Source organism: Polypterus senegalus, unplaced genomic scaffold (assembly GCF_016835505.1).
Source record: "Polypterus senegalus isolate Bchr_013 unplaced genomic scaffold, ASM1683550v1 scaffold_35, whole genome shotgun sequence".
NCBI classification, from domain to species: Eukaryota; Metazoa; Chordata; class Cladistia; order Polypteriformes; family Polypteridae; genus Polypterus; species Polypterus senegalus.
Window position 1 is genome coordinate 4,552 of NW_024378311.1, and position 13,405 is coordinate 17,956.

A 13,405-nucleotide genomic window follows, 5' to 3' on the forward strand; every position below is an offset into this window, starting at 1 on the left:
CGTCGCTACCACCGATGGATGGTGTGGTGTGGTCTTTGGATTGACCCTGCTGTGATCGCTCATGGCCTCTGGTGGAGCACCAAGAAGACAATCAAACTTGACTATCTACAGGAAGTAAAAGTCATAACAAGTTTCCATTGGTGAACCTGCGGAAGGATCATTACCATATGACTCCAACCTTTTGGGTCTGCTCCCCCCTCTCTCAGGAGGCGGGGAGATTTGGAGAACGTGGTGTCCATCAAGGGCGCCCTTCTCCTTCCCCGTCGACTCTCTGCACCCAGCCTGACTTTGCATTCCTCCTCCAGTGAGAGGTGAAGGAGTGTGGTCCTCCCCTGGGCATGGCCGGACATGTGGCCTTGGAGAGGCCCGGGTGGCAGGCGCTTCCCTCCCTGGCACTCACTCACACCTCTCATCCAATGTGAGCTGGGACAGTCACAAAATTTCCTTAATCACCCTTGTCGGCCAGTGGGGTTAAACCAGGTGCCTACCTGTCCGCTTCGGCGACACGGTTCAATAACCCAGTGCACCTCCCCTCCTTGTCTGGTGTGGGGGGAGGCCAACTCTTGAAGGTGGACCACTTGGCTTGTGCGTTGATGAAGGACGCAGCTAGCTGCGAGAACTAATGTGAATTGCAAAACACATTGATCATCGACAATTCGAACACACCTTGTTGCCTCGGGTCTTTCCCAGGACCACACCTGTTTGAAGGTCACCTTTCTGATTAATCTTCACATCGCTCCCTGTGGTGAGCGTGGCTGGAGAGTTCCCAGGGACTCAGGTGCCTCTGTCCCGCAACAGCAGACCTGTGGTGCAGTGACATTACCCTTGCATCCCCAGGCCGAGAAGTGGGCTGGTCAGTGAGAAGGGCATCACACTGGTCATCCCAATAACCTCTGTACGCCCCTGGAGGGAGCTGTGGCATCTGCCAGTGGGGCATACTGGCACCTGCCCACGGAGAAGAGATCCAGCACGGTTTCCCGACTGTGTCCAGAGTGGGGGATCCAGCTTCCCACAGTCCGACTCAGACGTCAGCTCAGATGTGATGACCCGCTGAATTAAAGCATATAACTAAGCAGAGGATAAGAAACCAGGATTCTATCAGTAATGGTGAGGGAAGAGGGAAGAGCCCGGTACCAAATCCGCACCTGGGCAAGGGAAATGTGGCGTAGAGGAGACTGCCTTACCAGCATATAGCATGGTCCAAAGTCCCTTCTGATCAAGGCTAAATCTATGGATGGTGTGAAGCCAGTGGTGGTCCTTTTCATGCCGAGATCAGGTCTCAGGAGTTGGGTTGTTTGGGAATGCAACCCAAAGTGGGTGGAAAAACTCCTTCCAAGGCTCAGTACAAGCACAAGACCAATAGCCTCCCCCTATGTCCACATTCCTCTCTGTGGGTGCAAGCATACAGGGTGGGGCACGGGACTACTACTCAGTAGGTCTCAGCCTCTGCTGGGTGCAGTTCCTCAGCGGTGCTGCGCCATGACCAGTTCTGAGTCAGCAGGGAAGGGCCAGGGGAAGAAGGTGGCCGGTGGCAACTCCTGCCAGTGTTACATCTCCCCCTAGTGTTCGCAGCTTCCCGGGGCCAAGGGATTGACCTGCTTGCTGCACCCTACTCGGCTGCAACAACCCCACAATTCCCGTCACCCTCAGCTGGCTCCTTGCAGCTGTCTTAGAACTGTTGCGGACCAGGGGAATCTGACTGTGTAATTAAAACAAAGCATTGCAAGGCCCTTAGAGTGGTGTTGACGTTATGTGATTTCTACCTGGTGCTCTGAATGTCAAAGTGAAGAAATTCAATTAAGCACAGGTAAACAGCGGAAGTAACTATTATTGACAGGTGGATCCATGTTTTACCTTCATACTGTTTAACAAAACCATTGCCAAGCAGGTCACCGGAGCGATGGGAGTTTGGGTTGGTCGCGGACAGTCGATGGGGAAAGGCGCCCATGACAGACGCCCCATTCTCCCCAGCCCCCTGCCTCTCCTGAGAGGGATGAGCAGTCCCAAAAGGTTGGTGTCCCTCCAAAGGAGGCATCGGTAATGATCCTTCTGCAGGTTCACCTACAGAAACATTGTTATGACTTTTACTTCCTCTAGATTGTCAAGTTTGATTGTCTTCTCTGCACTCTGCCAGAGGCTGTGAGCAACAGTGGAAGGGTCAATCAGAAGACCTCACCAAACCATTAATTGGTGGTAGCGATGGGCGGTGTGTACAAAGTGCAGGGATTTAATCAGTGCAAACTTATCACCTGCACTTATTGGGAATTCAACGTTTGTGGGGAACAATTACAAGCCAAATTCTCTATCATGAGTGGAGTTCAACGGCTTAACCACATCTCTTGGCTGCCCAGCAGGTCTCTGGGAAGAATGCTGCTGGGTCACCATTTGGCATGGTTTATGGTCAGAACTACGATTGTGTCTAATTGTCTTCGAACCTCTGACTTTTGTTCTTGATTAATGAAAATAATAATGGCTAATGCTTTCACTCTCGCTCGACTTGTGCAGTTCTAAGAATTTCACCTCTAGCACGACAATAGAAATGTACCTTGCAGTCCCTCTTAATCATGGCCCCGGTTTAGGAAACCCACAAAACAGAACTGGAGTCCTATTCCATTATTCCTAGCTGTGATATTCGAGCAGAGGAGCCTACCTGGAACACTCTAATTTTTTCGAAGTAAACACTTCGGACCGGACGGGACACTCAGTCAAGAGTATCGTGGGGCATCAAGAGGCAGGAGCTGGGATAGGCGGTAGCTTGCCTCACGGCAGACTGTCAGCTCAATCCCAAGATCCATTAATGAACTTTTTAACTGCTTTAATATACGCTATCAGAGCTGGAATTACCATGGCTGCTGGCACCAGACTTGCCCTCCAATGGATCCTTGTGCAAGGATTAAATTATGCTCATTTAACTTACATGGCTCAAAGAGGCATGTATTGTTAATTTTTATCACTTACTCCCCAAATTGGGAGTTGGTAATTTGCATGCCTGGTGCCTTCCTTGGATGTGGTAGTCGTTTCTCATGCTCTCCCTCTGGAATCGAACCCTGATTCCCCATTACCCGTGGTCACCATGGAGGACACACAGAGTACCATTGACAGTTGATAGGGCAGACATTTGAATGAGTTGTTGCCGCTGCTGGGGCGTGCTATTGGCTTGAGGTTATCTAGAGTCACCAAAGCTGGCCAGGCGCAGGGACCTGGGTGGATTTTTGGTCTCTGAAATGTACACCTCCTTCCCAGGGTGGGAGTTGGGGCTTGTCTGCACGTATTAGCTCTAGAATTACCATAGTTATCCAAGTAATGTGAAGCGATCAAAGGGACCATAGCTGATGTAATGAGCCATTTGTAGTTTCACTTTCACTTCCATTTACCCTTAGACATGCATGGCTTAATCTCTAAGACAAGCATATGTTACTGACAGGATCAAACAGGTAGACCTATTAGGCAGTTGGAACGCACCTTCAATGGACATCATCCGTCATTGTCACACCTCCTAGGTGGGAGGTTCCAAGACAAATTCTTGGCCATTGAATGTTATGTTGGGTTCCCTGAAGGCTGCCATCATCCATTGTTCTCAGGCTTCCCAGGGAGGAAGTTCCAATACCAGGCCTGTTCCTAGGAAAGGAAGTGCCCAGGCGCCCCACAGGGACGGGGTGGGATTTGTGTTCTCATCTTTGGGTGCCAGAGAAATCACATCTCCAGGGACCCTGGGCTGGAGCATGCAGAAAGTGTTCAGCCGACCCCTTCTCCATGGCCCAAGGCCACCGTAGCATAGGACAGCTCGGTGTGGGAGGAATATTCACCAATCTGGGGCTCTTTGGTCTTGCCCTCACAGAAAGGTAGGAACAAGGCACAGGCCCCCATCTTAGGCTGGGCCGGAGACCTACATGATTTCAGCCAAAGCGTGGTGGGAACTGTGGGCCCTGAAGTACCAGCCTGAGCCGGCCCCCTTGAGGACCTTCCTTGTCGAACTCTTTTCACCCATCAATTTTGTCGGTGGGTCAGTCGTTATCTCCCTTACCACCGGCTGTGGGGGATGGTGACCACCACTGTCCCATGCAAAAATGCCCTTCTGGCCTGTGCCCAGAAGATCACCACCTACCCAGCTACTTTGCCCCCACCTTGGAAGACGGAAGAGTGGGGCAGTAGGAGGAGAGGTCTTGGCAATGAGAGAAACGAAAAAAAAAATGCTAAGTTCCCACATGCAAAGTTTAGACCTTCCTCTGTCCATGCCTCCATCTGAGTATGTGGTACCTCTCTAGAAGGTAAGCTTTCTCGAAGGGCTGGGCAACTCTCAACAGCCACTAGCCGAAGGTAGGATCTCCTCGCCAATGACGGAGTACTGCCCAGCCGCTGGGGGTCACTCTAGCTCTCTCTGCATCTCTGTGAAGCTGCCATTTGGACAGGGGTTAGGCATTTTCTAATTCCAGACCCCAAATGAGATTTCAGGAAAGGATGCCAGTCTGACCACATATCTTCCCAGGTTCTCCCCCAGGCACGGCCTCAGCCCCTTAAGACTTCTGACAGAAAAACATGGAAATATTTTCTAAGCCCACCCCCCTCCAAATAGACTTCAGGAGGGGTGCCCGGCCTCCCCAGGCATGGCCAGGCCGCCTCCAGAGATGCTTAATGGCAGTCAGACTAGTAATATGCAGGAACATATCAGCTGAGATCAGACTTCCAAGAAAGCTACTGTGGTGCCCTTCTGACTTAACAGGCCAAGGTAAGCCGAAGGCCTGCCACCAGGGCTGCCGAATCTCCCTTAAAAGAACGATTTAGACATAGGGTCATATAGATATTTTACATGACCCTTGCTCGTATTTTAGATGAACCCATGTCCCCTTTGGTTTTACATGACCCCATGCTGATTTTTTACATGACCCCATGGCCCCTTTGATTCTATAGGACCCTATGCCTGTTTTTTAGATGACCCTCAACTCGGTTTGATTTTACATGATCTTCTGCTCATTTTTTTTTACATGAGCAATCAGTGAAGCCTCATGCTGTGGAAGTAAGGTGCATGTACTGTGATATGCAAAATTTGTGGTTTAAGAAATCAGTGACACCTTAGGCTGTGCAAAAAGAATACAAAGAGATGACAAGCTTCCTCATGCCTGGTTCCTTGAGGTGAGTATTTGTTGTTGTTGTTGTTGTTGTTGTTGTTGTTGTTTTTCTTCTTCTTCTTCTTCTTCTTCTTCTTCTTCTTCTTCTTCTTCTTATTATTATTATTATTATTATTATTATTATTTTGTATCCTTGATTCTGATTTTTCTTTTAGGTGTTGATGGCTGGTAATTTAACCAATGACCAATGAAAGTAGATATTTAAACAATACTGGAAGACAACTCTGTGCCAAAGTGTGCTTGAGGGTAGTAAGAATGTGTAAATAATGAAGGCCAACAATTTGAGCACTCATGAGATTGTACTTAATTAGAACTGTGCCATTGTGACATTATTTTGAGTTAACAAAGTTGATAAATCTATTATGTTAATAAAGCTGTTGGACTAATCATAACCTGCATGTCTTTTATCAACAACTGTAAACCTACTTTTGCCCACCCCTGCATATTCTTTTTGGTCTGAATTTTCATCTGGTTATTAGGTGGTTACCTACCAGGTGACTCTTGTGGTTGGTTGGCCAGTCGTCAAACAATCACCACGTCCTCTCAGTTGCGAGTAGCAGATCGTAGGTATGTGAAACAGTATCTGCCAAATAATACAAAGAGTATGCGACATGTGTTTCACCTGTTAGAAGATGTCGCCACTGTTCTCTGTAACCCTGATAGCAAGATAGAGCAAATACTAATGCATGCAAGGGCAGCAGACAATAAATTTTTATTCAGTCATTAGAGATTTCAAAATTCAATTCCAATTAAGAGGGAAGTGGGTGTGTAAATTAAAGATACACACTGGCTTTGCTGTCACCGATGGTGCAGGCTGACACAACTGAATGTGTGAGGCTTTTCAGTCTCTTAATGGCTCTGTTTGTTCGGCTTCTCTTCTTTCCTGGTTCTTTTCTTCAATTCAGCAGATGATTGAATGAATATTTTCACATTAACCTGATGACTTTCTACAGCTTGTGAGTTGTTGAACACCCCTATCCCTGTCTGCCTAATGTCATTTTCACAGACTGTATCAGTACCCGTCCATGAGGTGAGCCTGCACAAAGATAACCAATGTTTCAAGAGCTTTGTTTTTACGCATGTAGAAAGTTCAAAAAATGGCGATTCAATCTTAACCCTTCTTAAAAATATAATTGGACGGTTTAAAGTTTTGACCTTTTTAATCCTACTAGTCTGCAAAAGGTGTCTGTCTGCTCTTCTAACTGCAGAAAACGTCCCCTCTGTGTGAAGACCCTCTGTCTGTAGCAGCACGTCATACTTCTACGTGTACACAAGCTGCTCCATGGAAAGTGCGCTTACAGTTAAAGCATGCAGTAATAACATAAAAAATAAAATAATATATAATACTTTGAACAATTTAAAAAATAAGATATGAAACATAATAAAATCGCTTTCCACTGCATCATCTTTGACCTGTTTATGTTTTGTTCTCTCCTTGATTGTTGCAACAACACCACAAAGACAAATTCCTCATCCACATTAGTGCACCAGCCAATAAAAAGAATTCTCTGAAGGGAGACGCTTTCAACAACTTCACTAGCAGAACAGATTGTGTAACCTGCAACTTGTCAGTTTGTGGTTAGGGGAAAAGAAGAGCCATGAAGGGGAATCAATAAAATAAAGCTCAGTGCAAACTGCAGAAACCTGAGACGAGAACTGACACCAGAGAGCAAAGTCAAAGAATTTAACCACAAAATGACTTCAGCTGTGTGTATTTATATGACGGCATTTCACTTGAACAGACGTCACAATCAGGAAATACGATGAGCTGAATCAAATTTAGGATCTGAGTGGACAGTCACAGCATTGTTGGGGATTAGTGACACGACTTGACACAAAGAACTTTCACGTGTTTGAAATCAACAAGCTGAGGTTTATCTAAACGCACCGATATAAAGCATCAGGTCTTTGTTAATGATCACTGAAAGAGAAACTTCTGTTCAAATCCTCACTAAAGTATTCATTACAAAGAAATAAAATATCAAAAGACAGAAATGAGCGCACACCTCTGTACTGTGTTGTTATAAACTGCTCAAAAAAAATTAAAGGAACACTTAGAAAACACATCAGATCTCCATGGGAAAAAAAAGGATATCTCTACTGATATGGACTGGTATGGTGATGTGTTAGGAATGAAAGGATGGCCCCCACATCGTTTGATGGAAGTGAAACTGATCAACCTACAGAGGGCTGAATTCAAAGACCCCCTGAAAATCAAAGTGAAAAAATGATGTGTTGGCAGGCAGGCGAGTCTATTTGGCTAAAATGTCATTGCAGCAACTCCAGATCGTACTCAGTAGTTTGAATGTAACACACCACGTGCTTGTATTCAGGCCTGACAATGTCCTAATGAAATGACAGATGGTGTCCTAGGGGATCTCCTCCCAGATCTGCACCAGGCCGTCACTGAGCTCCTGGACTGCTGAGGTGTCAGATGGACCGAAACATAATGTCGCACCCAGAGGTATTCTATTAGATTGAGGTTAGGCGAGTGAGCAAATGTGGATGGGGAGGGGGGGGGTGATGGGGCAGTCAATGGTATCAATTCCTTTATCCTCAAACCACATGAAGCCATTGTTGTGCACCAGAAGGAACCAGCATAGGGTATAGCAATGGGTGTAAGGATTTCATCCCAATACCAATGGCAGTCCTGTAGAGGTCTGTGCGTCCCTCCATGGATATGCCTCCCCACACCATCACTGACCCACTGCCAACCCCGTCGTGCTGAATGACGTTACAAGCAGCATAACATTTTCCGTGGCTTCTCCAGACCCTTTCATGTCTGTCACATGTGCTCAGTGTGAACCTGCTCTCATCTGTGAGAAGCACAGGGCGCCAGTGGTGGACCTGCCAATTCTGGTATTCTATGGCAAATAGACCGTAGACAAATGCAAAACGAGTGACAAAACATATGAGGAGGGAAAAAACATCAGTGGCCTCCCTCCACCTGTTAAACCATTCATTCCTGTTTTGGGGGTCGTCTCACAGATCAATAGCCCAGAAGTGTCACTGACTTGATTCTATACTCTCATTAAAAAGTGGTCCTTTAACTTTCCAAAACAAAAGGAAAAAAAAAAGGAACAGGGCGTCACATCAGCGGCTTCTCCCCTGTGTCCCATAGCGTCCACTGCACTTCTGCCTTTTTTATTTATAACGCTGACTTAGAGGTGCTGAACAGATTTAAGGTGGGCCGGATCTATGAGTTTTTTCGTAAGCGCTGCTAATTCTAGTGGTAAACGTTTTCCAGTTTACTACTTCAACTCAATGTCTCGGTAGTTTGTTTCAGAGTACCACAACTCTTTGTGCACTTGTTTATAATCATTTTGTGTGTCCTTGAGCACTTGAATCCACCTTAAACTGAAAGAATTTAGCGATTTTGAAGACCTGGGTTAAATTTCCACCTTGTCTTCACTGCTCAGAATAAGTGACTGGTGTAAGTCTCTGAGTCTGTCACAATCTGTCACAGTATGACATGTCCTTCAGTCCCATGATGCTCCTGGTTCCTCTCCTCTGCAGAGCTTCAAGTGCAGCTATGTCTTATTTTATAGCGTGCTTCCCAGAACTGCACATGTTTCTCCAGATGCCGTCTCACTAGTAAGTTATACAGTCCAAGAATAACATCCCTCGATCGATTCTCAAAAGTTTTATGATAGAACATAACATTTTATTTGCTTTTTCAATTGCTTGAGCACATTGCTTAAGAAAGGAAAATGTGTCAAAAATGAGTTTGTGGACCCTGTCTATATCACAGTGTAATTCCCCTGCTCATATCCCCTAATATCCTCTTAAACCTGACGAAAAAGAGGACATGCGTCCTGTGATAACGGTACAGATTAAGAAAGAATTATAATTTCATATACAAGTCGCTGCAACACCCCATCTTCTCTGTTCAAAAAGCACAGACAGGCACATGGAGGTTTATATAAGATTTACAAGCAATTAATGACGTGTTATTCTGCGGTTCCCAGAAACTTCCGATCCATCCACTATTCCTGGAGGGAATGCAAATTAATAATTCAGTCGAAGAACGTAGAGACAACCAGACATTCAAATGTTTATAATTTACTGTCCTGTGTTTCATTTTGGTTCATTCATGTGAGTATTGGAAGATTTCACCAACAGAATGTCACACTTTTTACCTTTTACTGAAAAATATGGAGGAGTACAGCAGAGGATAGACAATGTTAGACTGGTCTGTGTGTGTGTGTGTGTGTGTGTGTGTGTGTGTGTGTGTGTGTGTGTGTGCCTGTGTTCACCCTGCGATGGAGTGGCGTCCTGTCCAGTAATTATTCACACCTTGTGCCCAATGCTTTCCGTCCCTAGATACCCTGTGACCCTGTTCTGGATAAGCAGTTTAAGAAGATGGATGATGAATGTTGTTTAGTGAATCTCAGTATAAAGAACAAAAACTGTGTGACTAACAACATTAAAATGAGCAGTGAAAGTGGGGGTCGGCAGCAGGCTTCTCTCACTGACCTCCATCACAATCAATTGATAAAGAAGGACAACTCCTTTCTGTCACACAGCAGCCATCCTGTCTCCAAAGTGACACTTGTGGCCATCAAGCTGCTGATTTAGGGTTTCAAAGGTGAAGACCCCCAGACTGAAGTCCTCTTTAATCTCAGAGGTAACAGCCCTCTGAATTCTTGTAGTCCTGCAGAGTTCTGAATTATTATTGTGTGCTCTTTGTTATTATTGTTCAAGAATCGTTATTCTGTTTGTAGAAGTCTTATGGTGTGTGTTCTGATTACAACAATGGCTGTCATGTGTGGTCTCTTTTATTATTTTCTTGTCCCTATTTAACAATGTCCTACATGTCACACATTCCTGCTGCTCACAAATTTCTCTCTGGGATAATAAAAGTCTTCTGTCGTCCTGAAGAGTAAAAGCCAAACATGCAAAGAGAGAACATGGAGATTCAACACCGGCAGTGACCGGCGAGCGACTGGAACAAGAACACTAAATCAAAAGGGCAGAAGTGCGGACCACCACATCATAATTCCTCCTGAATAAACACACAAGGGGGTCTGAAATGAGGGGGCAACTCTTAAAGTGGAACAAGTAAAGCATCAGCTGAGCAGAGCAGAAATAAAGGAGCTGAGAGTCCGTCAGGAATTGTCTTATACAGTGCAGACCATAATACCTTAACACACAATTTATGGGTCATGTTTACTGGTGAACTCATAACTCAGATGAAAAAATAAAGAAATAAACTCAGGTTTCCACAAACATTTTTTTATTTGTACATAATGACAATTACATAATAAAAGTGAATCTTACATCCAGCCATTGTACAGTCCGGAAAAAGAATAAAAAAAAAAAAAGACACTAAAACAACAACTTCAACTGCGTTAAAAAATTCACCAAAAAATTGTCTTGAAAGTTTATTTTGTGTTAAATTTGTACAGAAATACTTTACTGCTGCAACCCTACTAGATGGGATAACAGAGAGGATTGTAAAAACGATTCAAAATCATTTAAGAGTGCTTTGATAAACAAGAAAAAAGTTTCTTGAAAATTACAAAAGATATTTTTAAACAATAATGACAGACAGTTTTGATACAAAACTAAAATAATAAAGCAATAAGTATTTTGTAGGATTTGATTATTAAACAAACACCCATCAGGCTGACCAAAGTCATGCAATTTTCAGAAAAATGTATTGAAGTACAGCATAATAAAGCATAAAGAATCAAGCAGAGGATGTCTGGGGGCAGAGAGACAAGGTAGTGAGACCAAAGGACAGCTGCGGTGCGGAGTTTTAAATGCTTAAATTCTCATGCGAGATGCGGAGCACATGGCACGTCAAATAGCAGGCTCGGCAGCTGATGCAGCAAAGAGGAGATGAAACACTGTTTCCCATTGAATCAAAGTTAAATAGGGGGTTTCAGAGGAGTGGCCACGTTCAGTGTGTTCACAATACGCACTTTCTCTTCAATTGAACTGAAATCAGTTCCTTTATTGTTATTGTATGATACAATGAGATTCAATATGCAAATCCTTCATAAACTTATTTTCCTATAAAATGATAAAATAGCAGTAATAATATGATAAAAAACAATGAAAAATATACAATATGAAAGCATGAATATGAAAGTTCAATATACATGTAGATATTGTGCAGACAGTGCAAATGGTTCCTAAAGTGGCTCAGGTTGAGTAATATTACAGCTGTAGTGCAGCTTCACAGTGAGGTGATTGTAATTCTGAGTACCAACAGCTCCACACGGAGCACTTGATGGACTGATTGAGTGCATTTTTAGCTCTTGGGATGAAACTGTTTCTGAACCTCGAGGTCCATGCAGGGAAAGCTGTGAAGTGTTTGCTGGATGGAAGAAGTTCGAATAGACTGTGTGCATGACTTACTGATATTCATGCATATTCTGGTGGCTTTCCTGTGGCAGCGTGTCCTTTAAATGTCTTGCAGATATGGAAGGTGTATCCCGACAAACCTCTGCACTCTCTACACAACCTGCCATGGAGCTTTCCGATCAGCTGCGATACCACACTCGGATATAATGGGTTAAAATACTCTGAGTGGTGCACTAAGAGTAACAGCTCTAAAGCAGCTATGATATTTGAATAGTTTGGCCATTCCGTGGACCATTATATTATTAGAGGTTCATTACAATCAGATGCTTTAAATTTGTAAACGATATGAGGTTTATTTCATTGTATTTGATAAAGCCCACGTCATGGATGTGAATCTAAAATAAAGGGAAACCACACAAGAAGTGCAGCACTGCCTTGACGCTGGGTGCCTCCAGTTCACAAAACTGAGCAGAAACGTGTGTACACAAAGGAGGGTGCTGAAGTGAGAATGTGCGTAGCTTTACGTCAAGTTTAGTTTTTATACATCGTGATGTGAGCGTGGAAACGGGCGTAGTTAACATATAAACATGAGGGTACAGATATTAAAAGATAAAGATATTTCTAGATTTTATTTATAATTCAGCAGATCACTTAACAATTTATGATCCAATAAATATTTCTGTCCCAAAATAATGTCATTAGCAAAAATCACTAAGTCACCAAGAAGCCCTGAAGTGTTTATATGAATTTCCCAGAGTCTCCTAAATTTTGAGTACTGTTTATTACACATTCAAAGAAGGAGATTTACAAAAAATAATTGTTATGAAATAAGCAATATTCATAATCAGTGTACAGTCTACACCGATAGAGTACAATTTTAACAAAAAAATCCTTCAAAGCAATACAGCAAATATGAAATGAATGTATTGTTAAGAAATATGTCCAAGTACTGCACTTCTAATATGAAAATTAATTTAAAATATGTAAGCAGAGAAAATTATTTTTGCATTTTTATTTTCTTTACCATTTAAAGTAAACTGAGCACTGAAGAAGCTGGGCTAAAAATTTTACACATCAGGATTATTTTCAGTGCTTTTCGGAACCAGGAATAAAGAAAAGCATAAAGAATTGGATTAACACCAAAGCTCACTTCACTTAGCAAAGCAAAGACATTCTTGATGATACGTACGGTTAGGCTAACATTACCAGTACCAGTACAAAAATTGAATATATTGATAGGCAGCCAGCAGATAATAAAAGCCCCCACGACTACTCCTAATGTTTTTGCGGCTTTTCTTTCAGACGGTTTTGATATTTTTCTGTCACTCACCTCCTCAGTTTGTCTCTTTTCTATCATACAGTTGATGGCTCTTGAATGGCTTCTTGCAACTACAAATATTCTGATATAAAAACCAATCATCAGTGAATAAGGAAAAAAAAAAGTTATGACTAAAAAAAACACAATCATTTCATTATAAGCGAATACTCCACAAGCTCCTTCACATACCTCTACGTCAACATGACTAAAAGAAAAAGCTATGACTGTAACTAAAAGTACAAACAGCCACACTACAGCAATGCTGATACTTGCAACAGTCAAAGTTATTTTTGAGCTGTAAAAGAAAGGATGGCAGACAGCAATGTAGCGATCAATGGATATTAAAACCACATTATAGATCACAGATATGCTAAGAATATTTGCAAGTGCCTGATACAAATAACAATAAATAGCTCCAAAGTACCAGCAAAAGTCAATCAGGAGAACCAAAGTAAAGGGCAACACAAAGAAACCTGCTAAGAAATCAGCCACTGCAAGTGAAAGGATCAGAAGATTAGTCGGCGTGTGCAGCTGAACAAAATGAGAAACAGAAATGATGACAAGAAGATTTCCAAAGACTGCTGATATAAGCAAAAGACATGAGAAAGTGTAATAAGGTCCATAAATGTCAGTTTCATAAATCAGTTTA

The 13,405-nt window shown here is 43.2% G+C and overlaps 1 non-coding gene across 1 annotated transcript; it reads left to right on the plus strand.

The window, feature by feature from the left end:
- The first annotated feature begins 558 nt into the window (after nt 1-558).
- On the plus strand, nt 559-712 carry LOC120519570. Its single transcript, XR_005631579.1, has one exon. It is a non-coding gene; the product is annotated as a 5.8S ribosomal RNA (ribosomal RNA).
- Nucleotides 713-13,405: the final 12,693 nt, after the last annotated feature.